Consider the following 26,805-nt stretch of genomic DNA (forward strand, 5'->3'; position numbering starts at 1 on the left):
GGTAACATTTGTGGGTGGTGTGAGGTAGGGGTTCAGCTTCCTTCACTCTTGTGCATGTGGGTATCCAGCTGTCCCAGCACCATTTGTTGAAAAGACTATTCCATCTCCGTTGAATGGACCCTTGCTAAAAACCAATGACCATAAAAATATGGGCTTATTGCTGGACTCTCAATTCTGTCCCACTGATATATATACGCCAGTACCATACTGTCTTGACCACTGAGTTTTTATGGTAAGTCTTGAAATTGGGCAGTGTCATACCTCCAACTTTTCCTTCTTTTTCAACATTGTAAGACTGTGTTCTGGGCTCCTTGAATTTCTATATGAGTTTTAGGATAAGCTGATCAATTTCTGAAAAGGAGTCATCTGGGATATGGATAGTGATTGCATTGAAATTTGTAAAAATATTTTCAATTACAGTTGGCATTCAATATGATGTTAGTTTTAGGTGTACACATAGTGGTTAGACATTTATATAACTTACAAAGTGCCCCCCCCCCCTCCTCGGTAAGTCCAGTACCTCCTGACACCACGTAGTTATCACAATATTACTGACTGTCTTCACTGTGCTGGACTTGACTTACCTCCTTGTGCATCTGCCAAGATGGCAACTCATTCATTTAGGTCTTTCTCAACTTCCTGGGACGGTGCTTTGTCATCTTCAGAGCAGAGGTTGTGCACTTCGGTTGTACCAGTTTTTAAAGGCCCTGGTGTCTGATCTGCAGCCACGTGTTGGTAATGATTTAATAGTGAACACTGCCTGCAGAGCTTTGTCCAGGCCACGCCTCATTGTACTTACTCCTCACAACACCCCCACGGGCCTAAGACCCTGCTGCTTCTTATCAGCGAGAAAAAGGAGGCTCACTGGTTATTGCACAGACAGCAGGTGGGAGAGCAGAGACCTCAGCTCTGGCCCGTGACCCCAGTCTGGCCTCATGCGCTGTCCGATTCCCCCGTCTCCACGCACACTCCTGAAGGCACTGTTAGGCCGCGGCACATGCCTGGATGCTCTCACCCCGCCCGCTCCAGGGTTCGCCTTTGGTAACGTTCCCTTCACTTTCCCACGTCACTTGCTAGCTCCTCTGAAAGGCTCTCCTTCTAGCCCCTCTGGCTCCCTGGGCCGCGGCACCGGCCTCCACAGCGGCTCATGGCCTGCTGTCTCCCATGCGCCTTCCCACCCCTCCGCCGAGTCCTGGCTGCTGGTGTGGAGAGGACCAGGGTGGCTTCCGAGGTGAGTCACAAGGGCCCACAGGCTTCTGCCTTGCTCATGAGGACACTGGGAGCCCCGAGCCCCACGTATAAATCAGACCCCCTGTGGGAGCACCTGGGCGGACACAGGCTAATGCGCTGGTGACAGCCCCTCACCCATACCGCGGGCACCTGGGACCAGGGAGCAGACACGGGCCCAGGCGCCGTCAGCATCGTGGTGCCACGCAGCAGACCGCCCGGCGGCTGGGCCCCTGTCCGCCCATTGCACGGGGACTTGGGGTGCAGACCCAGTCAAAGCCACCTCGGTCTCAGCGCCCAGCGGGCACCTCGCTCGGAGTGGTGCTCACAGGTGTGTCTTGAGGACATGTGACACTGTCCGCCGCCCACGGCGCCCTGAGGCGGGCGCTGCTGACACGAGCAGGGCCACTGACACGGGGGCCACGCCCCAGACCAGACACTGGATCCCAGCGCCCGCACGGCCTGGGGCGCCGTCAGCTGCCCTGCGGGCGGAGGGGAGTGCAGCGCAGCGGCTTCCGGCCGGGGCTGTCCATGGTGCTGAGCGGTCGTGCGCCCTGGGACACCGCACACCAGGCCGGGCCGGGCTGGGAGGGAGGCGGGGGAGTGTTCACTCCCTGGACTTAAATACCTTTTGAATTTTGAAGTGTGTTACCTCTTCCAAAGCAAATATTAATATGTGTGCTGCACAGCTTGACTGGGAGCAGAATTAATGTTCTTCTTTAAATAGACTCAGTGGAAGAGATGACACAGCCGTGGGACAGGAGCCTTTGCCCTGCCCGAGGGGAAGCGGCCTCGCAGGCCACACGTGGAGACTCAGGCGCGTGGCCGTCCGGGAGGGCACTGCTCTGGCAGCCCAGCGGGAACCCGTTTCCCTCCGGCCGGGATCCGCCAGGCCCTTCAGGCCCGGCCGCGGAGCCCCTGAGGGCAGGGGAGGACTCCGACACCTGCCGCCTCCTCCTAGTCACACGGGTGGGTCATGGACGGGCCGCCGCTCTCCACTGAGCAGTCGCTGCTGCCAACGCTCTGCCACTGGCACCCAGGCCACCTGTGTGGCGCCCGGGCACCGGGCTCTGCGGGAGCCGGTGCCCCCGTGCCCTCACACTCCCGCATCCCAGCGGTTGGGCCCTGTGACCGGCTCTGACCCAGGCTGTGGCCTCTCCTGGTGGGCAGCCTGGAGGCCACGTGTCCCAGCGTCCCAGCCGCGGGGCCACCTTCTCAGGGTTCGCCTTTGGTAACGTTCCCTTCACTTCCCCACGTCACTTGCTAGCTCCTCTGAAAGGCTCTCCTTCTAGCCCCTCTGGCTCCCTGGGCCGCGGCACCGGCCTCCACAGCGGCTCATGGCCTGCTGTCTCCCATGCGCCTTCCCACCCCTCCGCCGAGTCCTGGCTGCTGGTGTGGAGAGCCTCTGTCTCCCAAATATGGGGTTTTCTGGTCCCCTTTGCAAGTTCTTAAAGATCTTTGTGAACTCAACTAAAGGCCTGGCCTGGCGCCAGCACTGATAACTCCGGCTGGGGATGGTTTATGGCCTCTCTAAAATGGGAGTGAACAGGACTTGCAGGACCAGACAATTAAAGGGGCAGAGACTTGCCGAAACCAGTTTGGCTCAGTGGATAGAGCGTCGGCCTGCGGACTGAAAGGTCCCAGGTTCGATTCCGGTCAAGGGCATGTACCTTGATTGTGAGCACATCCCCAGTGGGGGGTGTGCAGGAGGCAGCTGATGGATAATTCTCTCTCATCGATGTTTCTAGCTCTCTATCCCTCTCTCTTCCTCTCTATAAAAAGTCCATAAAATATATATATTTTAAAAAGGGGGCAGTGGCTAGGCTGTAGGCTAATAAGAATGTGCATTAGGTTAATGGCACAGATTCAGATTGCTAAACCCCCAAAATGTCTCATTTTCCCCATGAACTGTCCCCCCAGTTTTTACAGAATTGGGGACAAGGAAGGAAGCTAACATTTTTAGCTCTGATTTTATTCTTTCTTTAACTCAAAAGCCTGTTCCTGAATGCCAGGCTCCTTGCTGGACAGGCACTTGTATTGTCTCATTTATTCCCCAAATGAACAACCCAGCCAAGGCCAGCACCTGGTGCTGCAGACCTGAGGAAGTGGAGGCTCAGAGCGGGACAGGGGCTTGCTCAAGGTTACACACCCATCCCCCCTCTGCCCCAGGGCACATCCCATGAGTGCAAGGCCCCCTGGCTGGCGGCAGGCTGCAGAGAGCAGTGGTTAGAAGCATCGTGTGGAAACCAGGCGTCAGTTCTTGGCTCTCCTTCAGTGCAAGTGTGACCTTGATGTGCACGTCTGTAAAATGGGTTAGAATTGCATCTCTCTGATGGACAGTGAAGAGGCATGAGAATGACTGGGCTGAGCAAGGGCTCAGAGCACTTGAGCACCACTGGATCTCTCTTTCCCCCAAATAGCGTCAAACTTAGGCGCCCGGGGGCAGATGCCTCAGCCATGCCTGGGCCCCCTTACTCCGAAATCAGCAAGTCCCAGATCAGCTCTGCTCCCCTTCCCGAGAAGCTTCTGGGCCCAGGCCCTGGGCGGGCACAGATGGAAGGACAGTCTCTGCCTCAGGCCGTGACACTGGTGGGGAACCAGGTGCAGAAGGGGCCGCACAGCAGAAGGGAGCAGGCGCTGTCAGAGTGACAGATTGTAATGGCGGTCTCCACCTCACCCCCTTTGGCTGCCTTACCTTGTTTCCTTTATTGCTCAGCACTGCTTAGTATTCAAAGTTATCTTGTGCCTCATTGGCTGGCTTGCTTGTTGTCTGTCTTCATCACTCATCCCTTTCCACCACGCTCCCCTCCCAGCCAGCACGGCACCGGCATCTGTAGGCACGCAGTGGATACCGGCTGAACGCACGAGTGAGCGGATGGGTGAATGAAGTTCACTGGTCAGTGCTGCGCCTCCTGCATGGCGGCAGGAGGTAGGGGACAGGTGTGGAGGGTTGGGTGCCTCGGTGGAGGCCTCTCTGATGCCAGGGCCTTGCACACGGCCTGCCGTCAGGGTGCTGGACGGCCTGCAGCCTTGGGCTCCTAACACTTCCCCCCCCAGTACCAGCGGCTGTGTGAGCTCAGGCCCTGGAGGGATGTAGGGTGTGGGCAGCAGCCTGTGGACAAGTGGCCTTGTCTTGAGGAAGCCCGTGGAGACTGGGGTGTTTATCTGAAGGTGGGGACCTCGCAGCACCCACTTTTTGCAAGATGGCGGAGCTCTTAAGCCTGTGAGCTCTGGATGGGCCTTCACGGCTCAAACCCAGGCTGTGCCCTTAACTCTCTGGGCCTCAGCTCTCCCTGTCTGGTGGCATGGCCTGGGTGTCCTGCCTTGGGGACCCACTCCAAGCAGCTCTCCGCAGGGACTTTCTGAGTTCCAGCAGCGGCCGCTGGGCTGCAGCAAAGAGCTTCCCTCAGAGCTGCAAACGTGACTTAAAAAAAATAATTAAAAAAGGGGGGAAACCTTTCCAGGATTGTTGCCTGCGGCAAACACGGTTTAAATTAACTTAAACCATTTCCTTCTCCCACCCCACCTCGTTATCCTTTTTCACGGAGGAGGGAAGAGAAAATCTCTTCAGGAACAAGCCACGGAGCCGGTTCCTCTCCCCTGCAGCGATGCCAGCCCAGGAGATGCTTAAGTTTGCAGCGCCTGCGGAGCGATTCAGGGCCCTGGTGCGGAGGGTCGGTTGCTAGGAAACACGCGGGGCGGGGCGGGGCCAGTGGAGGGGCGGGGCCTGTGGAGAGGCGGGGCGGGGTGCTCCTTTTCCCCTGGCCGGGCTGCAGTGCTGCATGCTGCCGCTAGAGGGCAGCAAGGGCCTGCGGATGCGTCCACTTTGGGGCAGAGGTGGGAGTGCTACTCCAGCGGGGCTCCAGGCTGCTGGGGTCTATGGCCTGGCCTTCTCCCTCTACCGCCTCCCCCATCCTCACCGCTACCCTCTAGCCCTCTGCTCTAGCTGCCCCTGGGCCCTAGGACCAGAGCTGTAGGCCCATCCAGAGGGCACAATGCTTTTCCTCCCTCTTCCTCCCTTCCTCCCTTCTTTCTGGAACTGGGGTGCGGTCAGTGGTTCCCAGGTGGGAAGGGTGCTCTGTGCAACTTTTGGGGTTATGATGCATCACAGCCAAGGACTCGCTTGGCAGTGTCAACATTAAAACATTCAAACCGGTAGAGAATTTTTGTGAGTTTATTTGAGCCATTTTGGCGATATTGTCCGGAAGCAGAATCTCAACAGATAGGGATAATGCTCCGGAGAATGGCGGGTTACATCTATATTTACACATTGCCATCAAAGGAAGGGATGTAGGTGGGTTACATGAAATCCATTGGTGATAGACTAGAGAGGCTGGGGAGGGGGTGGAGGGGTGAGGGAACTCCAGGGATTGGATAAAAGGTAAAATGATAGACACATGCTTAGGTGGATGCAGGCACAATTACATGATAACAATGAAGGAATTTGTGGTCTTTGTCCTGGTGCCCAGGCACATCAGGTTGTGCCCCAAGGGGTCTGAAAAAAGGGAAGTTACCCAGACATTTCAAGGGTATGTTATCATAGATGTAAAAAGACAGATAGGTTCAGTTAAGGTAAAGGCTGACCTTGTCAGTGAAGATACCGGCCTAGGATATAACTGTCCACCATAATTGCTTTTAATTAAAGTTTCATTTCAGACCATCCTTTGTGATGACTTTAGGTCTCTGAGTTTGCAAGACCGCCACTCAGGCCTCCCCTGAGCTGTCAGGTCAGCGTGTGGCCCCTTTCGCCCACAGCAGGCACAATGGAGTGTGTCCCTACTGTCATCCAGAGAAACAGCACAGCCCTGGCCAGAGGGCTCAGTGGATAGAGCATCGGCCTTTGGACTGAAGGGCTTGATCCCTAGTGTGGAGTGTGCAGGAGACAGCTGATCAATGATTCTCTCCCATCATTGATGTTTCCAGCTCTCTCTTCCTCTCTGAAATCAATAAAAATATATTAAAGCAAAGCAAAACAAAACAAAACAAAATACACCCCCTCCCCCCCAGAAACAGCACATTCACAGCCCTCGTCTGACCGGGAAGGAAGGAGCAGAGTTTAGCACACAGTGTGGCGTCACCGTGCCCTGCCTGACCTTGGGCACAGACATTCCGGCTTCTCCCATCTCTCCAGTTCAGAGGCACCTTTCCCAGGCCTCGGGGCGAGGCAGGCGTAGGACCAGCCCCAGGCCAGGAAGTGGGTGCCGTGATGGGTGTCCTTTTGGGCTGGAGCTGGGAACACCCTTCTGTGACGGTGGCATGTCTCCTCCCCATGCACCCAGCGGGCCCGTGGGGTGCAGGGACCAGTGCTGAGCAGTCAGCACCCAGAGGACAGGCCTTGCCAGCCGCCCTGACCTGGAGTAGATTTGCATAAAGACAAGCACTCAGTGTTAAGCCGTTGAGGTTTGGGGGTGTTCTGTTACCACAGCAGCTCCCAGCCTATCTTGGTGAACACCCCACAACCAGGAAGTGGGGTGGCGGGGAATCCAAACCACACCTTTCCCACCGAAGACTTACTATTGCATGAGAAGCAGAACCCGGGAAGGTGGGTGCTGATAAAACTCATTGAAAGATACTCACTCCCTGCTCCCCACGCACATGTCAACGTTTCTGGAATCAGATGGTCTGGTGATGTGGCCGCTCCCAGGCCTTGTGGCTGGTGGCCATGTGACACAGTTGTCACTGCCCGAAACCTTTTGGCAAGAGTTTAAAAACGTGCCTGCGTCAAAACCAGAGAGCAGGTGTCTCCTGGAGGGAGCTGAGGAGCCCCCGGGCAGAGGCAGTCTCCCCCCCCACCTCGGACATGGGCCACCCCCACTGGGGATGTCCCAGGACCACACCGCGAAGAGCACACACCTGGCGCTGAGTGGAAAGACACGCACAGAAGTCAGGTCCTGAAGGTGAGATGTGGCGGGACGACCTGACCGATTTACTGGCTGCCGGTTTCCGTGTTACACATATACAATAGTTCTATGAATAGTCTGTTTAAACACGTCTAAGAGGGCGCTTCCAATGCACATAAAATAGAAACTCCCCGTGATAATAAAGCAGCGAGTCCTGTTTAATTGGCGGCGTTTTTTCTTTCTTAGTGGCCCATAAAGATGCCCCCTGCAATCAATGGCCTCGCAGAGGAGCTGAAATATGGGCCCTGTGGCTCTTCAGAGGCCCTGTGTGTGTGTGTGTGTGTGTGTGCATGCATGTGTGAGTGTGTGCATATGTCTGTGCGCGTATGCGTGTGCATGTGTGTGTGTGCATGTGTGTGTGTGCATGTGTGTGTCAGTGATTGTGTGTGTCAGTGATTGTGTGTGTGAGTGTGTGTGAGTGTGTGTGAGTGTGTGTGTGTCAGTGAGTGTGTGAGTGTGTGTGAGAGTGTGTGTTAGTGAGTGTGTGTGTGAGTGTGTGTGTGTCAGTGAGTGTGTGTGTGTGTGTGAGAGTGTGTGTGGCAGCGAGTGTGTGTCTGTGAGTGTGTGTGTGTGAGTGTGTGTGTGTCAGTGAGTGTGTGTGTGAGTGTGTGTGTGAGTGTGTGTGTGAGTGTGTGTGTGTTGGGGGGAGACCTTGTGCTTCAGGCACACCCTCAGGGCTGGGCTGGGCCTGGCAGGTTTGGGCTGGCGGCCCCGATGTGCCATTCGTTTCTGAGAGGCTGTCACCAGGTCACACCGCCGCTCTGCCCAGAACAGTGGGTTTCAAGCCGCACACGACCCATGTGGCCGATGACTCCTCCTGGGGGTGTGGTTATGGGCGTACCCAGAGCTCCGATGAGGCAGGTGGGAGGAGCGTATAAAGCACTCAGAGTCTAACAATAACAACAAAGAAACACCACATGTGGAATAGGACATCCCAGCACTTCGGAAACTCTGGGCTCTTCTCCTCCAGTGACAACCTCTAACCCGCCCCTTTCCGAAAACCACCGCCATCCTGAGCAGTGAGCACACGTTCACTCCCTTTCCCTGCTGTCTGGGCCCTCGCGTGGACCGACTCCAGGTTTCTTCAGTCTGCTGGTGATGGACACAGGGATGGCTCCCAGCTTCCTCAGACCATTGTCTCCTGGGAGAATTCCCGCCATTCGCGTCCGTGCTGTTTGCTCGTGTTTTACTTTGAAGTGTTTGCCGATCATTTGGCGTGAATGGAGATTTCCCCTTTCGTCCCCGGCTTCCTAATTACAAACGGGGTTGAGCGTCTTTTAAAGGTTCACTGGCTGCTTGAGTTGCCTTTTCTGGGAAATGCCTGTTCCTGTTGCTTGCCCATTTTCTTTTCCTGCGGATTTTGTCTTTTCTTTCCTATTCATAGGAATTCTTAATAAAATGTGGATGACTTTGTCCAGTTCTTTGCTGACTATTTTTGTGTGCTGTAAATATCTTCTCTTCCATGGATACATTCTTTTAAAAAATATATCTTATTGATTTTTTTTTTACAGAGAGGAAAGGAGAAGGAGAGAGAGTTAAAGACAGAGATGAGACAGAAACATCAATTGGCTGCCTCCTGCACACCCCCTACTGGGGATGTGCCCACAACCAAGGTACATTCCCTTGACTGGAATCAAACCCTGGACCCTTGAGTCCACAGGCCAATGCTCTATCCACCGAGCCAAACTGGTTATGGCTATGGATACATTCTTGAAGAAATGTATCAAATGCAACAACTGAAGTTCCATTTGCAATGCACCCAAATCCACTCTTCCCCTGGCTCCCAGAGGCAGCAGCTACGGTCAGCTCAGTGTGTTTTCCTTCAACTGTTTTCCTGTGTTTGCGCGAGCGCGCGCGCACACACACACACACACACACACAGTATTTCTATAGGAATGCTAACACAATGTTTTCTTCTCTTTGTTCCCACACAAATGGGATCCCGCTGCCCTTGTTATTTTTCAACACGCTCACTCCACTATGCCGGGGTCTTCCCTCTGGCCACTCCTCTAGATCCCGCCTTTTTCTTTGTCTGCCTATGCATTCCACACCGTGGCCGTGCGATTCTGATTAAGGTGCTCCTGTGTCTGTAGACCAGGGGTCTTCAAACTACGACCCGCAGGCCACATGCGGCACGCAGAGGAGTCTGATCCGGCCCGCCAGGTTTTTTGGGCAGTGAGCACAGCCGAGGTGTTACAGTAGGAATTAGTAGTTCATATAGTCCGGCCCTCCAGCTCTCTGAGGGACCGTGATCTGGCCCCCACTTTAAAAAGTTTGAGGACCCCTGCTGTAGACCCTTAGTGGTTTCCAGCTGTTCACTGTTACAAAGGATGCCTGCAGTGACCATCGCTCTTTCTGCCTCCATCTCTGACTGCCCCCTCACCCTCCCAGGGCCAGGCCTGTAAGATGGCTCCTGCCATGCAGAGCTGACCAAGATTCCATTGGCTCCCTTGCTTATTCCAGTTGCTGGAATCTCCAAGTATTTGTCTCCAACCACCTTGTTATGGACCAAGCCGTGCCCCCAGAAGCCAACGGGCTGTGGTTGGAGGCAGGGTCTCTGAGTAGGTAATAAAGTTAAATGACGGCACACGGTGGAGCCCTCATCCAGTAGGGCTGGTGTTTGATCAGAAGAGGAAGGAGCCAGGGCTTTCTCTCTGCCACGTGCCTCGGAAGAAAGACTACGTGAGGGCGCAGCCAGAGGGGACTACCTGCAAGCCAGGAAGAGAGAGCTCACCAGACGCCAAATTCTCCAGCACCCTTACCTTGGACTTCTAGCTTCCAGGCTGTGAGGAAGTGCAAGTCTGTGCCTAAGCCCTTCGGTCTGTGGTGTTCTGTTCCGGCAGCTGCAGCTGACCTAAGACTGATTCTTCCCCTGGGGGAAACTGAGGCAGCGCCCCAGCTCCGTGCCCCAGCTCCGTGCCCTAGCTCTTCGGCATCTTGGTTCACGAGGAGGTTCTTTCTCAGGGATGCAGGCCTGGGCCGAGCCCCAGCAACCTCCGCCCTGGGGGCCTGGGGCCCGGGGAACGCCTTTCCCACACGCCTCACGGGCCACGCCCACAGCACGGGCCACGCCCACAGCACGGGCCACGCCCACAGACACAGCACGGGCCACAAACACAGCATGGGCTGTGTGGCCACGTGGGCGAGTGGCTGCCGGACAGCAGCGCAGACTCAGGCACCGTCTCCCAGGCGCCTGCCCCCCCCCCCCCCCCCCCTCCCGGCTGCAAGCGCATCCTGCCCAGACGTGCAGGCACTGACACCCGTGCTTCCTCCGGCCCCTGGAGATGGGTGTCTGGGAGCCCGGCCTCTGGGGCCCATTCTGTCCCTGGTGGACCCTCCTCGGTCCTGCAGGTGTCCCAGCGGAACCTGCAGTGCCCAGGTGAGCTCTCCTGGGTGCACTCTGACTGGCCCAGCCCTCGTTTCCGGCTCACTGCCCTCCTGCCCCCCTCGGTGTTGCCGGAGTCACCTCCCCATGAACCACCTGCACCTGAGGCCTCGTCTCACGTTCTGTTTCCGGGAAGCCCAACATGGACACCTTCGGATGTAAATTCCCTCGCCTTCCTCTTCTGCCCCGTCAGACCCCGGTTTCTCTCCCCGGGTGCCAGGGACCGGCTCCTAACCCAGCTCCCTGCCTCCTCTACCTGCTACCAGCTTCCACACGGAGGCTGAGGACAGCCCCTCGGCACCAACACCAACAGCCTCACCAGCCCCGCGGCCACCCTTAATGCCTGCACCTGCATGCTGGGTCGCACCCCCAAAGGCAATGCTGACGCCCCAATCCCCGTCCTCAGAACACGCTGCCTCTGCGGACAGGTCCTCACAGCTGGCTGAGCTAAACGGCACCAGTGGAGATGGGTCCGGGCAATGTGCCTGGTGTCCCTGTGAGAGGAGACGAGGACACGGACAGCACGGGGGCAGCCACGAGAGGATGGCAGCTGCACGCCCAGGAGGGTCTCAGAGGAAAGGAGCCCTGCCGACTCCGTGACCTTGGACTTCCAGCCTCCACGTGTCTGGCTCTGGGACAGCGAGAGGCGCTTTGTTACCGTCTGTCCGATAGAAATCCGGTTCTCCATGTGGTTACAGGGAACTGTTAGCATCCGAGGGATGAACTTCTAACTCCCCTCTGCAGGAGGCCGGGCCTCTTCACCTGGTGAGCGTGGGCTCCAGGCTCCCCACTGTGCTTTGGGGGTGAGGGGTGCGGGGAGAGGGGGGGCAGGTGGGGCAGAGCCTGGCACTGCGGAGGGCTCGTCTGCACTTCCCCTGCCTCATCAGGCTGCCCTCTGTCCCGGTCGGGCTCTGTGTCTGTGCCTGGTGGCTTTTCGGGGCTGCTGCTTCTTCGGCTCCCAGTCCGGCTCTCTGAGGCAAGAAGGACACCGGAGACTCACGGGCGTGCTGTGCCCTGGGCCCCGCTGTCCTGAGCTGCCCGCTCCCCTCTGTCCGCGGTCAGACCTCAGGACTGCCCTGTGTGACGGGGGCTTTCTGGTGGCGCTAAAGCAGGAAGAACGGAGAGCACACGCCTCTTCCGGGAGCCGATGGACAGGTCACATCTCAGTGCAGTACCGAAACGTCCAAGCTAACGCAGACCACCCGGGACGAACAAAACCCACAGGTTTGAGGTCAAGACAGGGTCAGGGTTAGTGCCTTCTGCTCCGGGATGGCTGCCCCAGCACGTCACTAGCCCTGTATTCATCTACGTAAATGCTTTCATTTGGCTCACCACGGATGTCTGTTGATTTTGATTTTTAGAAATATCACATTAAAATGTGTATCTTAGTTTCTGCGTTTTAGTGAGGGTCCTAAATACGGTAGTTCACCGAGCTGGTGCTTCCCTGCCCAGCCTGTCCTGGCCCTGGTTCACCCGGGGCCTTTTACGCTCCTGTGTGTGGTGTGGCCCCGGGCATGGCTGGGGTGAGGCCAGCTGTGTCCAGCTGCCCAGCACTGCTCAGCAGGCCCAGGCCGGCCCCGGCTGCCTGCAGCCCGCAGCCTGCAGCCCCCAGCCGGCAACCAGCAGCCCTCAGCACGCCAATGCAGGGCTGGCCCCTCTGGCTACGTGGGACTTGGCAAGTCCTCAGGGGCGGCACAACTATCTTGTGACAACAGTTGCTGAAATTGTGCAAGTAGAACAGAAACACATATTCAGTGAATCAATGACCTGGTATGTGGGTCCTCTGGCAAATTGGTCTTCTATGCTTTTGTGAGTGTCCCTGAGAGGATGATGTTGCCAAGTGTCTGAGGTCACCTCCAGTGACGCCCCCCCACCCACAACGCCCCCCTCAGCCATCACTCCGCCTGCACCTGGACGGTGGCAGGAGGCAGCTTCCAGGGTCCAGTGGCTGGTGAAGGGAAGGAAGGCATTGAGGGGCAGTGACGGGAAAGCAGGGGTGGCTGAGGTGGAGCCGGGCCAGTGAAGGCCCCTGAGCCTCCTCGGCTCATCTCAGTCACCACCTTCCATTCACCACCCACTGATCAGTGAGGGAGGCTGGTGACAGAGAGAGTGGTGAGAAGTGGAGGCCTGGATATGCTGTGAAGGTAGATCCCATGGGGTTTGCCAACGAATCACATTTGAGGAGAGACTTGTCCCGCCCTAGGGGGCAGCCCTGCCCCTGCCCCTGCAGGCCCTGGTGGCTGTGGTGCCTCCGAGCTGTTGACATCTGTCCCAAAGCCCCTCTGATCAGCACCAAACAGGCACGGGGGGAGCAGAGGTTCCGTTCTCCGGTGTTTGCTTCAAAGGAAACCAGCTCTTTTATAAAAAATGCATCAGGAGGCCTGCTCCCTGGGAACCGTGGGGAGACAGGAAGCGCGGAGCATGCGCAGCCAGTGCGTGGCCGCCGGTGAGGATGGAGCCGGCCCGGACCTCACAGGCAGCTTCCCAGGAGCCGGCGAGGGACACAGATGGGCTGTTTTTGTGGAGGAATTAGCGCCGAGTCAAGGGCACAAAGCTCACGTGTTACGTGTTGGAGGACATTCAGGCACCACAGACGTCGCCCTGTGCCCGCCCGCTGAGACTCCCAGAGGACCCTTATGGTCTCTGTCAGCACGACTGGCGCCCGGTAAACAGCACCAGACAGGGCTGCTCCTGTGCACGCTCTTCCCCTCCGTGTGCCTCACCTGTGCCGTGAGCGGTCCGCTCTCCTCACCACGGCCCAGTGGCCCATCGTAGGAAAAGCCAGTTAAACAAAAAGATCCAGACAGTGAAACACACAACATGCCGAAACCGGTTTGACTCAGTGGATAGAGCGTCGGCCTGAGGACTAAAGGGTCCCAGGTTTGATTCCTGCCAAGGGCATGTACCTTGGTTGCGGAGACATCCCCAGTAGGTGGTGTGCAGGAGGCAGCTGATCAATGTTTCTAACTATCTCTCTCCCTTCCTCTCTGTAAAAAATCAATAATATCTATCTATCTATCTATCTATTTATAAAGAAAAGAAAAAAGAAACACGCAACATGCCAACATATCTCAGAGGAAGGTGGCGGTGGGGTGGGAGACGGACCAATGAACGACATGCATGTTGCACGCCCGTGGACGGACAGACAATGTGCGGGAAGGCCTGGGGCGGGGGCGGGAGCAGGGGAGAGGGGGCCAATGGGGGGAGGAGGCACCTGTAATACTTTTAACAATAAAGATAAATAAATAAAAAATTCCGCAGTTCAGTCGTTAGACTGTGGGGGGACATCAGGGTTTCCCAGTGTGGGTTGCCGTGAGCCCCTTTGTATGCTCTTCAGTGGCCATGGCGATCGTTTTCCTCGGGCACGTACCCAGGAGCGGAATTGCCGGGCCGAGGGGCAGAGGCTGTTTAGATTTGGCAGATACACTCACTGCTCAGCAGTTTCCCCAAGCGGATGAGCCGTTTACCCCACCAGCAGCTGTGAGAGAGCCCGTTGCTGCACAGCCTCGCCTCTGTGGTGGGTGTGAAGGGCTCTCAGTGGTGCTGATTGGCCCAGGACGTATACCTGACAGGAAGCTGGGCCAACCAGAATTTGGAATTGAGACCCAAGATCAGGCTGATCAGGCTGCTGAACATTTGAAAGGACAGAATGCCATGGAGCCAGCTGTGTCCCTCTTCCTCTTAGAAAAGCCAGAGAAGGAGTCTGCAGGGGGGGAGAGGGAGTCTTCAGGGGGGAGGGAGCTGCAAGGGGGAGGGAGTCTGCAGGGGCGAGGGAGTCTGCAGGGAGAGGGGTTCTGCAGGGGGGAGGGAGTCTGCAGGGGGGAGGGAGTCTGCAGGGGGGAGGGACTCTGCAGGGGGGAGGGAGTCTGCAGGGGGAGGGAGTCTGCAGGAGGGAGGGAGTCTGCAGGGGGGAGGGAGTCTGCAGGGGGGAGGGAGTCTGCAGAGGGGGAAGGGAGTCTGCAGAGGGGAGGGAGTCTGCAGAGGGGGGAAGGGAGTCTGCAGGGGGGAGGGAGTCTGCAGAGGGGAGGGAGTCTGCAAAGGGGAGGGAGTCTGAAGGGGGGAAGGGAGTCTGGAGTGGGGAGGAAGTCTGTAGGGGGAGGGAGTCTGAGGGGGAGGGAGACTGCAGGGGGGGGAGGGAGTCTGGAGTGGGGAGGAAGTCTACAGGGGGAGGGAGTCTGAGGGGGAGGGAGTCTGCAAGGGGAGGGAGTCTGCAGGGGGAGGGAGTCTGAGGGGGAGGGAGTCTGCAGGGGGAGGGAGTCTGCAGGGGGAGGGAGTCTGAAGCGGGGAAGGGAGTCTGCAGGGGGAGGGAGTCTGCAGGGGGAGGGAGTGTGCAGGGGGAGGGAGTCTGCAGGGGGAGGGAGTGTGCAGGGGGAGGGAGTCTGAGGGGGAGGGAGTCTGCAGGGGGAGGGAGTCTGAAGCGGGGAAGGGAGTCTGCAGGGGGAGGGAGTCTGCAGGGGGAGGGAGTCTGCAGGGGGAGGGAGTCTGAAGAGGGGAGGGAGTCTGCAGTGGGAGGGAGTCTGCAGAGGGGGGAAGGGAGTCTGCAGGGGGGGGAGGGAGTCTGGAGTGGGGAGGAAGTCTGCAAGGGGAGGGAGTCTGAGGGGGAGGGAGTCTGTAGGGGGAGGGAGTCTGAAGGGGGGAAGGGAGTCTGCGGGGGGGAGGGAGTCTGCAGGGGGGAGGGAGTGTGCAGGGGGAGGGAGTCTGCAGAGCGGTCAGGGCAGCAGAGCGGCAGGGCAGCAGATGGAGGCAGGGACAGGGTCAGAGCACCTGAGAGGAAGTGGCGGGGAGAGAAGCAGTGGGGACCTTGGTGGATGAGGCTCCAGGCGCCCAGCCTCACGCCCTGTGCTGGGAGGGAGCCTCTGTCTGACAAAGGGACTTCCTCATTGTCCCCTGCCCCTCTGCTCCGGCCTTTTGTGGGGACTGGTTTCCCTTGTGACAGAAGAGCCTGGACAAAGTGATGCTGCTCCTCTGGTTCCTGTGCCCAGATTTTTGGGAAAAAATCGGGACTTTTTTAAAACGCCTCGGGCCGCAGGACAAATTGTTAAAAACCAGGACTGTCCCGCCAAAAGCCGGATGTCTGGTTACCTTAGCCTTGGGTCACCATCGAGGCCTGGCAGCCCAGAGCAGGTGTGGGCGGGTCTGTTCTGTTTTCGGCCCCTCCCTCCCCCTCCAGCTGGCTTTCACAGAATGCCAGCCCTGTGCCCACCCGGGGCCACCCTGCCAGAGGAGGAGGGACCTGTGAGGACAAGCGCAGTCCAGAGAGACGGGGAGAAGGCTGGGGCGGAGCAGAAGGGGCAAGCTGCCCTCGGCGTGATCAGGGAGGGCTTCCTGGTGGAGGGGACACCTGGACTGAGTCCTGTGGAGCGTTGGTTGGGAAAAGAAGGAAAGGGGAGGGTGTTCCAGGTAGAGAAAGCGTTTATAAAAAGCTCCGAAGCAAGAGAAGGAAAAGCGTGTTTGTGGGACTACATGGCGACCTGGGCACGTGTGGGCGTGGGCACGTGTGGGCGTGGGCACTTGTGGGTGTGGGCACGCGTGGGCAGGCGGGAAAACTGGCCGGCTGGAGGGCACTAAGGTTGAGTGAAGGCATTTGGGTTTGCACTGAGCCTGAGGCCGGGGAGCCTCTGCTGGCTGGGCAGGGCCTGCTTTGAAAAGCCCTGGCAGCTGGCCGGCAGGGGGCCTGCTTTCTGGCGGAAGCCTCAGGCCTGGGTGCGAACCCCTCAGGATGCGGCATCCTCGCAGAATCAGCTGCCCTCGTGTTCCCACGGTCACCCAGCGCCCGCTGCCCCGCTGTCTGTCCTCCCATTGCATTACTGGTCCGCGTTGGTGGTATAGTGGTGAGCATAGCTGCCTTCCATTGCACTGCTGTGTGGTGGGGGCAGGACGGAGCCGGTGTGGTGCCCCCCCCCCCCCCCTTTCCCGTTGTCAGCTCAGACCCACCCCTGCCGGCTTCGGGGTGGGAAGGAGGCCAGTGCCCAGGGAGACCGGCCACGCTCACCGGAGGCAGGCTCCGCTGGGGCTCCGGGAGGAGTGTGGCTGCGGGAACGCTTCAGAACAGTGTGTTGTTGGGGAAAATGGAAAATGCTGCTTAAATACCAGATTTCTCCTAAAGCATCGGGGCCAGGCTCAGCGGTGGCTGTGCTGTCTGTGTCTGTGGTCGGTGGTGGGTCACGGGGGCTGCCTGTGTGAGGATGGCCATGAGGCTGGCAGGGACTGGGATGGTCTCACTGTGACAGGCTGGCCAGGGCGTGCTCACGTTGGCTGCGGAGTGAGGAGGGTGTGGGCAGAAGCTGGGAGCCTGAGGGTCCAAACCCTGCAGACCATCACTGTGTCTCCCCCCTCCCCCCCAAAGCACCTCACAGATCATCCGGACTCGGGCCTCGGAGGCGTGCTCCTGGCAATGGGAGGGGCTCAGGGCTGGGCCGTGGCCCATGGGAGGTGCAGCTCAGGGCTGGAGGAGGCTATGAGGAGGAGGGCCGTGATGGGGAGGCCGTGAGGATGCTGGAATGGAGATCCGGAAGGGGCTGGGATCCTTAATTCTCTGTGGAGTCACGATGCCAGCCTGGATCCCTGCCCAGTGTTGCCCCCGGTGGCCGGCACCTGTCCCTGCCCTGCAGAACTGCCTGGTTCGGAGGGAGCTCTTCCACCCGGACGCCATGTCCCCTGCACGCCGGCTGTGGAGGCAGGAAGGGCCGCCCTTGACCGAAGGTGGGACCCGCTGGGAGTGACTATGGCCTCCCCACAGGGTCAGCCTGCGGCCCGTCTGTCTCCAGCCCCACCCCCTCCCACCCTCCTCCCGCATCCCTTTTCCTTGGAACTCCCACTAGGACCCCCGTCTCAGGCTCTGCCTCCAGCGACCCCACCCTGGACCCTACTCGCTGCCGCTGCCCACGGTGAGCCTCAGAGCAGAGTTCTGCCCACCCACAGCTCCTGGCTCAGGAGAACCCGGCACCAGAGGCCATCCATTCCGCCCTGGTCTGGGAGGGGGCAGAGGAGGGGCCGGGCACCGCCCCTGTGAGAAACGACCCCCTGCCAGGCCAGGGGACGAGGCTGCCGGAGGGCTCAGGAGGAGCGGCCCCGGGTGCCCAGATGCTGCCAGCCTGAGAGGCCTCTGTGAACTCTGCCCCTTCTGCCCGCACGCCCAGGCCTGTTTGAAGTCTGCGCCGGCGGCCGCGGTCTGCTGGACGGACAGCATTTGTAAGCAGCGCTCTGCTCGGCTCAGTTAATAATTTAGGAGCCAGGGCCTGCAGCCAACCCATCATTCCAGCCCCGCTGCACCCCGATCTCCGAGCCAGTGGGCAGGAAAGAAAAAAATCACCGCGCCCGCGTGAAAAATGGCCCCACTCCAGTCCTGTGCGGCCCGTGCTGGGTGGGAGCGCGCGGTGTCTGGGCGAACGGTGGGGAGGGGAGGCCCGTGGGCTCAGCTCACACCCCGCCCCATGCCTGACGCTGGATCCTGGGCCACACTGGTGTGGGATGTGGGAGGTGTCAGCTGTCCTCCTCCGATTCAGCCTCTCCTTCTCCCCTCCCTCCTTGCTCATTCATTCGTTCCGCAATCACTGATGCCGCTGACCTGGAAGTGGGCAGCAGCGAGGATACACAGCGGGGAGGTCAGCACCCCCCCCTCTTAAGGGAGGCAGACAGCACAGAGGGGCCTGCGGATGGCTGCAGCTGCTGCCTGGGTCAGAGGGGCCCTGAGTGGCCACAGCAGATGGGAGGAAAGAGAGGCTAATAGTTAAGACCACGGAGTCTGGGGTTAGGCTGCCTGGGTTCAAATCCCAGCCCTGCCAACAACTTACAAAGAGTTAGCTGCCCCATGCCTCAGTTTCCCCATCTGTGAAGCGGAGTTACTAACAGAAGCATGCAAACCACCTTCTGTTGTTAACGTAATGAACAGGGGGTTAGTTCAAGTTCAAACATCCGGACCCAGTGAGGGCTGACCACTGTAAAGCTACTTTCAGGAAATGACTTGGTTATGTCTTTCTTTTTTAAAAAATATTTTTTGAGTTTTTACAGAGAGGAAGAGGGAGGGATAGAGTCAGAAACATTGATGAGAGTGAAACATCCATCAGCTGCCTCCTGCACACCCCCTACTGGGGATGTGCCCGCAATCAATGTACATGCCCTTGACCGGAATCGAACCCGGGACCCTTCAGTCCAAAGGCCGACGCTCTACCACTGAGCCAACTGGTCAGGGCTTGGTCGTTTCCTATGAGGTTCAGCTCTCGGCCCACCGACATCCCTCTCCTGGGTGTTTCCCTAGGTGACGTGATCACACGCTCACAAAGCCCTGTGGGCAGTGATTGGGAGTGGGGTGGACGTTCGGGGACAGAGGGACGAGGGGCTCGGGCAGGCCCAGGCGAGGCAGCTGGAGGGGCGATGCTGGCAGCCGGAGAAGCCATGGCCGCGGAGAGCCGGGAACACGGGCAGCGCGGTGGACGGCCGGTGCCTCCAGCCGAGCGAACACAGCCGGGCTCAGGGGTGCGTGCCGTGTGACTCCCGCATGTAACGTTCCGGAAAGCCGGGGTGCAGGGGGGCGGCAGAAAACCGGTCAGCGATTGCGGAGGTGGAGGAGGGGCTGACCACGGGGCACAAGGGGATTCGGGGCTGATGAAACGATTGGCTCTGGGTGTGTGTGGTGGACACACAACTGTGTGTCTTGTCAAAGATCATAAAGCTGTGCACGGAAAGGGTGAGTCATAATCCTGCAGGTATAGCACACTACATGCACATCATATTACATGTACAGCATACTACAGGTACAGCATACTCCATGCACATCATACTACAGGCACATCATACTACAGGCACATCATACTACAGGCACACCATGCTGCGTGTGAATCAGGCCAGGCAAAGGCCCCGGATGTAAACTGGGGTCTGCGATGGCGTGCGGCGGTCAGGAGAGGGCAGCGGCAGGCGTGGAGCAGACGTGTTAAGGCCGGTTGGTCGGTCTGTCTGAATGCTGTGCCAGCCCTGTGGCCCGTGGCGGGTTCCAGTGGTTTGAGCGGCCCGGCGAATGCCACAGGTTTCTGTTCAGAGGCTGCTGTGGTCCGTGGAGCAGCAGAAGCCGCAGGAGGTACGGGCCGGGCCCTGCCTCAGCAACGTTTCCCTGAGAGCACCCCCACTATTTAAAGGGTTTTGAATTTATGACCAATATTTAAAACCAGAGCCTTTTCATGGGATTCTGGCTTCCCTTTGGACGGGACACACACTGTCCAGCCTGCCTAAGCCCACCCCTGCCTGGCCCTCTGGGTGTCAGGCCTGAAAGTGGGTCCCAGGAGCTCAGGGCCCGCCCCGTGCACAGTCTGAGCCGTGCCCAGCCTGGGCATCCACATGTGTAGGTGTCCCGGTGACCCTAAGGTGCAGCCGGGCCCAGAGCACTGGCCCGGGGCAGAGCGGTCCGGGGCGGGTCAGCAGCGGGGTGGCGACCAGGGGGGTGGAGACCAGCGGGGTGGAGACCAGCGGGGTGTGGGCTGAGGCGGGGTGGGGCGGACTGCAGTGGGACACGGGGCCTGGGCTTGGAGACCAGCGGGGTGGAGACCAGTGGGGTGGAGGCCAGCGGGGTGGAGGCCAGCGGGGTGGAGGCCAGCAGGGTGGAGACCAGCGGGGTGGAGGCCAGCGGGGTGGAGGCCAGCGGGGTGGAGACCAGTGGGGTGGAGACCAGTGGGGTGGAGACCAGTGGGGTGGAGGCCAGCGGGGTGGAGACCAGCGGGGTGGAGGCCAGTGGGGTGGAGGCCAGCGGGGTGGAGACCAGCGGGGTGGAGACCAGTGGGGTGGAGGCCAGCGGGGTGGAGGCCAGCGGGGTGTGGGCTGAGGCAGGGCAGGGCGGACTGCAGTGGGACACGGGGCCTGGGCTCGGACACCTGGGGCGGGGGACACCACCTGCTGCGAGGGGACGAGGAGCAGGCGGGCGGGGAGGGCGGCCCTGCTCCGAGGGCCGTGTGTGCGGCGTCCAGCGCTGCTGTGACCCTGCGCGCTCTCAGCCTGGGGGCAGGGCCTGTCCTGGGGGGAGGCTTCCCCAGGGCGGGGCAGACGGGGCTCACGGAGCAGCTTCTCTCCTCTGCCGGCCTGTGGGCGCCCGGGACCCGCTGAGCGACTCTGCCCGGAGGAAGGCGGGAAGAGCCGTCTCCGGGTCCTTCCTGGGCTGAGGGGACGAGGCAGGGACCACGTACCCATGTTACGACGAGCGAGGACAGGAAGCAAACGCTCAGGGCCCTGGACTCTGGTACGTGGCTCTCCCATCTCCGTGTGGAAGGGGTTAGTGCTCCCGTGTTCCAGACGAGGGAACTGAGGCTTGGGAAGCTTGAGGGTTCGCCCAGGTGCTCACCAGCTTCGAGCGGCAGAGTTGGTGGCTGAGCCCCACCGAATTCGGGGCGTCGGCTTTCTCACCCGCCCCATCGCCGTCACCTCGGCTGGGCGCACGCACAGACTCACACCTACAACCTCTCCCGGCACCTTTATTGTCTGGGTGTCTCTCAGCTGCCTGCAGGGCCCGGCGGGGTCCTCAGGACTGTTGTGGCCTCCTCGCTCCGGACCCCCCACTCCCCAGGCCGGTGTGGTGGCTCTGTGAAGGGAGGGCGGGACCCCCACTTCCCGTTACCAGCGTGCTCTCTGGGCCGGTCTCTGTCACCTTTAAGCACATGTCGAGGCATCGTCCTGCCACAGCAGCCCTGCCGGACTCACGGGGAGCTCAGATGCCGCTGATGCGGCCGAGAGCAGCGCTCACATCGGCGGCAGCAGCCTTGGGCGATGCCCGGGCGGGCTCCCTGGCACAGTCTCAGAGCGCTGCGGTGGGTGCTGCGGTGGGTGCTGCGGTGGGTGCTGCGGTGGATGCTGCGGTGGGTGCTGCGGTGGGTGCTGTGGTGGATGCTGTGGTGGGTGCTTGGGCTGTGTGACCACGGCCGGATGGAGCCCCGGCCGTGCTCCTCGCGTCACGTGTGCGGCTGGTGTTTGCTCCTTCTGAGTGGCCGCCGGGGCCATCGCTCAGGATGGGGTAGTCACGGCTGCAGGGGGTCTTAGCAGAGTTGGCACTTGACACGATGATGCCTGTCCCAGGTGATGCCTCGGCCCTTGGTGGATCTTGTTAGGGACGGACGGCCTGTCACTCACTGCGTTCGAGGGCTGAGGTTATTGCCACGGGGGTGGGGTGGGGGGTCCGGACACAGGGGGCTCCCCACGACCCTCCTGCTGCTCTGCAGAGGGAGAGTGTTCCTCCTGGTCCTGGCGCTCTGGGAAGGTCTTTCCTCCTGGCGCCGGCAGAGCCCTCGGGGCGGTCACATCTGTGTTGTTGGGGGACTTTGTCGCAGAGGCACGTGCCCCTGTGCGGGCTGCTTCTCCTCGGCGGCCGGGTCCCCGCCGCTGGCTTTGGCCTTGGCGCCGTCCCCGCCGCTGTCCCCGGCCTTGCCCTCCGGGGGGGCGGGGGGGCCCTGCGGCCCGCCCTGCGCGGGGCTGTCCACGCGGACGCTCTGGCAGCTGCCGGCGTGGCTGGCGGGCAGGCTGCTCAGGGAGCCGCCCAGCGTGAGCCCGCTCACCTGGTAGGTCAGGAAGCTGCTGCCCGGGCTGAGGAAGCCGAGGCTGGTGAGGCTGCTGGCCCGGCTGTCCGGGGCGCTGCCCGGCAGGCTGGGCTCACGTTTCCCCTCCAGGCTGCCGCGCGCCGTGGGCTGGGCTGGCCGCCCGGCTCTTCGGCTGTTTGGGGTGATAGGCGGCGCACAGCTGGCTGGTCTGGGTGCCCACCACTTGGGTCCCGAGCCTCCTGTTCAACTTGGCGATCCGGGCGCCGCCCACCAGGCTGGCCTCGCTGTTCTCCTCGTCGCCCGCGTAGCCGGTGCTCAGCTGGCTGAGGCGGCCGCCCTTCTCCAGGCTGCAGTGCCGCACGCTCCGCACGCTGCTCGCTCTGCTCGCGCTGCTCTCGCTGCTCGCGCTGCTCTCGCTGCTCTCGCTGCTCCCGCTGCTCCAGGCGGGCCCCAGGGCACTGCCGGCGACTCTCAGCGGTTCCCGAGAGGCTCCCGTGTCATGGCGTGGCCGCGGGGTTGGCTGGCGCTCTAAGCAGGGTGACTGGAGGCTTACATCTTGGTCCTGGGCATTCCAGCCACAGGAGTCCCCTTTCCTGTCCTGGGGGAGAGTGGGGGGCAGCTGAGCTGGCTTATCCAGAGGGAAGGAGCCCTGGGAGGCCTCTGGGTGTTGGGTGTGCTTGTCCGGGGAGGGGAGGCGCAATGTGTCAGGCTCCCTTTCCAAGCAGAGCGCTCTGATTGGCTGGCCTGGTTCCCATGGTGACGGGCTTTGTGAGGTGTGGGAGTGGGCTGAGGCAACAATGCCCTCCTGGCACTGGTCACATGGTGGCCGGGCTGGATGGGGCAGAGGAGCCCGGGCAGAGCGGTGAGGGTCCTTTCTGAGGGCCATGGCCTCTGCTTGGCCACGTCGAGGCTGGCGGGCACCCCGGCTGAGGATGCGGCTCCCGAGGACCTCGCTTCGCCTTCGCAGCCTCCCGCTCCTGGCCGCGGCGCTGTGAGAACGGAGAGAATGAGGTCACAGCCGGAGGTCAGCCTAACCCCTGTCAGAGCGGCATGGCCGGCCTGGTCCCTGTCACACCTCCCCCTCCTCACCTGGGCGCCCAGTCACACCGGCCGCTTCCTCCTCCCGGCTCCTCCCTGCGCGGGGCCCTGGCCTGCTGTTCCACCACTGGAAGGCCTTCCGGCAGCCCATCCTTCAGGCGGCAGCTCAAGTCCCCCGGCCCCTGGAGAGGGCCCTTCTCCTATTCTTTACGTCACTCCCTTTGCCAGGGGCCTGTGGTGCTACCGACGATTTGCAGTTAGTTTTATGGATTGGTTACTTGCCGCCAGTTTCCTTCGCTAGAAAGTCAACTCTGTAAGGGAGGTCGAGGGGGTTCTGACTTCCCATTCTCCGCTCTGCCCGGTGCCCAGCCTGGTGCCCAGCGCAGGGCCTGGCACACAGCGGGTGCTTGCTCACGGGAGGGTGAACGAGCTGCCTGGGCGGCATCGCAACCACCTCGGGAGCTTTAACACACGTGGGGTTTCTCCGCCAGAGGCTCCCTCTGGCTGCCCCTCGGAGTCCCCAGGGGCCTGGGTCCCCCCCCCCCCCCCCCCCAGGTGCTGGGGTGAGGCTCTGGCATAAGGAGCTCCGCAGGTGACTGCCCTGGGCCCCAGCGCCCTGACGCTGTGCCGCGGGAGAGGCCACTCCGTGCTCTCTGCAGGCGATTCTCTGAGCACGCTGATGAGGGGTCAGGGGGGGACGCCCCACCGGGCACCTAGCAGACACTCTTAGCTGCTCATTGACTGACTGACTGAAGGAAGAAGGGCATTGATCCCTAAGGTTTTTAAGGACTTGGGGAATTAGTTGACATGGCATGCCAAATCTTCAGTGCGGGACACACATGCTTTCCCCTCCCCTGGGGAAGAGTCACAGCTTCCGTCAAACTCTCAGGTGCTCATGGTCCCCAAACGACCAAGAAGCAGAAGATCCAGCGCACCTCTTGCCCCAAGGTTGGGAGATGGTGCCCTGGCGCTTGGCCAGACTGTGACCCCTCTGGGGGGCAGCTGGTGCTGCGTGGGCCCGGGGCGGGGAGAAGCAGGTGCTCCTGGGAGAGCCAGCGACTCGGCCTGCCGCTTTCTAGCAGAGTGTCTGCTCAAGTGTCTCAGAATGCAGCCTCAGTTTCCCCATTTGTAAAGGGAGGCAACTCTGTCAGTGTGCCTCCCTGCCCGGGCTTTGGGGTGCAGGGGGGGCGGGCTCCCCAGGACTTTTGAAGAAGAAAACACTGCTGGGGCCGTTAATTGTCTCCCAGAGTGAAGGCCGGCCCTGGCCGCCTGCCAGGGGGCTCCCTGGTGCTTTTCCGTTAGCACCCAATTAGCAGGAGCCCCGGGACCCTGAGAGGCCAGAGGCCTTTTCATCAGGTTATTCCTCCTGGCTCCAGGGAGGAGGGATTATTGGCAGGAAACGAGGATATAAAACCAGAGCACCTCACGGAGGCCCTTGGAAGCTGGCCAGCAGGCCGGCTCATTTGTAACGGCCCCGGCCCGCAGTTCATCTGTTTAATTCAAACGAGGCGACATAATATCTTCCATTCGGACTGATCACCGGCGCCGCGGTGCTCCGGCTCCCAGCATCCTCCGGGAGGACGTTCTGTCGTTACTGCCCGTTTTCTCTCTCCGGCCAGATTGGAAGTCTGTGGGAAGGGCTGGGCCCCTGCGAGGAGCCAACACCGGGCATTAAGGAATGAAAAGGAGTTCATTCTTCCCTCCGTTGAATAAGCAGCTGGACTGGGGTCTCTGTGATCCGTGAAATTGGCTGTCAGGAGAACGGGAAGCGGGCGTCTGCGCCTCCCGCGGATGCTGCCCCTCGCCCTGGAGGCCGATGCTGCCGCCGGGAACAAGCTGGGAAAGGGGGGGCCCACATTGTGGGGCCCAACGGGTGCCTGACGCCTGGCCTCCTGGGCCCCGGGAGGAGGAAGATGCATTAGTGCCCCATTTTGCAGATGAGGACAACAAGGCTCAGAGAGACCCAGGGCCTTGCTCAAGGTCACCGAGGCACAGGCCTGCTCCAGCCCGGGGTGCGGACGGAGCCCTGGGGTGGGGGTTTGGCCCCAGGAGCCTCCAAGCCTCGTTGTCCTGCGGGCCAGCTGCCCAACATGCAGGTCAGCCTCCCACGAGGTTGGGACACCCCGGTCCCGAGCCTGTGTGCGGGCCAAACGAGGGAGCGGGCGGAAGGGCTTACTTAGTGCGGGGCTGAGCACACCGATTCCTCCCAATGATGTCTTTGTTACTGTGAACTCCACCTTTTCATTCCTCGGGGGACGGGGTGAGCCGGTAGCCTGGGAGGTGAGGGTTGGCCCAGGGCCTCGTGCACGTGGGGGTGGGTTGGGGCTGGGATCGGCCCCTTTGATCTACCCAGGAGTCCTGTTTTTTCTGCTACACCGGGGAGTGGAAGTCTGGGCTGCGACAGGGTTTGAGATGTTTCTTAAGGAATCGCCCCCTTCTCTGCTGTATTTCTCTCCATCACAGCTTTTGTGTTAGACTCGGCTCTTTGGTTCATTGTTTATCTCCCATCAGCCCCAGCGTCTCCCTGAGGGAGGGTTTAGACTAGTTCACTCTGCATCCCAGGCCTCGGGCCAGGGCTGGGACAGAGGGTGGGCAGGGGAGCAGGTCCTGGAAGGGCAGGCTGAGATCCTGTCTTTAGATAAAATGTGGTTATTTTGTTCATTGCAGGCATTTTTGCATTGATATCTATTTTTAATAATACCGCATTAAAATATCACTGATCTTGATTAGGAGTTCTTGCCCTCTCTGGGATTTTTCCCCCGAGGTGAGAGCCTCCTCTGCCTCCCCCTGGTCCTAGCTCTGCCCAGAGTGGTGCCTGCCACCGACTTACCCATGGTGCCCTGTCAAGTACTGGGACTCCTTTCTGGAGTCCCCGGGGGTGGGGGGGGTGGGGGGTGGGGGGGGAGGGCATCTTCCAGTGGGATCCGAGGGACTGAGTTTCTTCCACCTGGCTCCGTAATTGGGGGACAGCTGAGTATCTCTGATAACGGGGAGCTGAGGACCGAGGTCATGACCCTTCCAGGAGCTGACTGTGGAACCAATTGGAACTCGGTTCTCTCAGAGTGACTCCTGGGAAAGGGAATACGAGAACTTCAGGGCCCCAGGAGCCTGGGCAGAATCCCACGCGGTCCTGGCGACCTCTGCACACCCTCTCCTGGATGCTGCTTGCAGTTAGGAGCCACGTCGGGTGTCCTGACGGTCATTAGTGTAATGAGATCTGGCTGTGCAGTGACGCTGTCCCTTCTCAGGCCCAGCCAGTGCGACACCCTGAAAGCCCACTTCAGTGGAATTTCAGACCCTGCCCCTGCCTCTGCCTCTGTCTTTATTCCCTTCAAGGCTGAGGTTTCACCGAGATGCATTCTTATAATTAAGGTGGGAGTGAGAAATCACCTCCTATGTAATTTGAAATGGTAAAATTATTGATACCACTTTCCACCTTAGCTTTAAATCTCAGCCACCAACGACTCCCCTATTAACGGACCTAATTAAATCCATTTTTCAGGACGTCTTTGGCAAATTCCATTTTAGCAAAACTGTAGAAAGTGCAGTTTGATTTGTCTCTGCTCCCCAGGGCGCTCCTCTGAAAGTGAAGAGGGGGTGGGTGCTTGCATCGCCTGTCTTATGCCAATTCACTCAACAGTTCCTCATGGAACACCTGCTTTGTGCATTGGCCGTGAACTAGGGGAGGAGAAGGGAGCAGCTAAAGGACAATACAGTTCCTATCCTATGGCCAGAAGGGAATGGG

This window comes from Pipistrellus hanaki, assembly GCF_964339955.1.
Source record: "Pipistrellus hanaki genome assembly, chromosome: 4".
Lineage (NCBI taxonomy): Eukaryota > Metazoa > Chordata > Mammalia > Chiroptera > Vespertilionidae > Pipistrellus > Pipistrellus hanaki.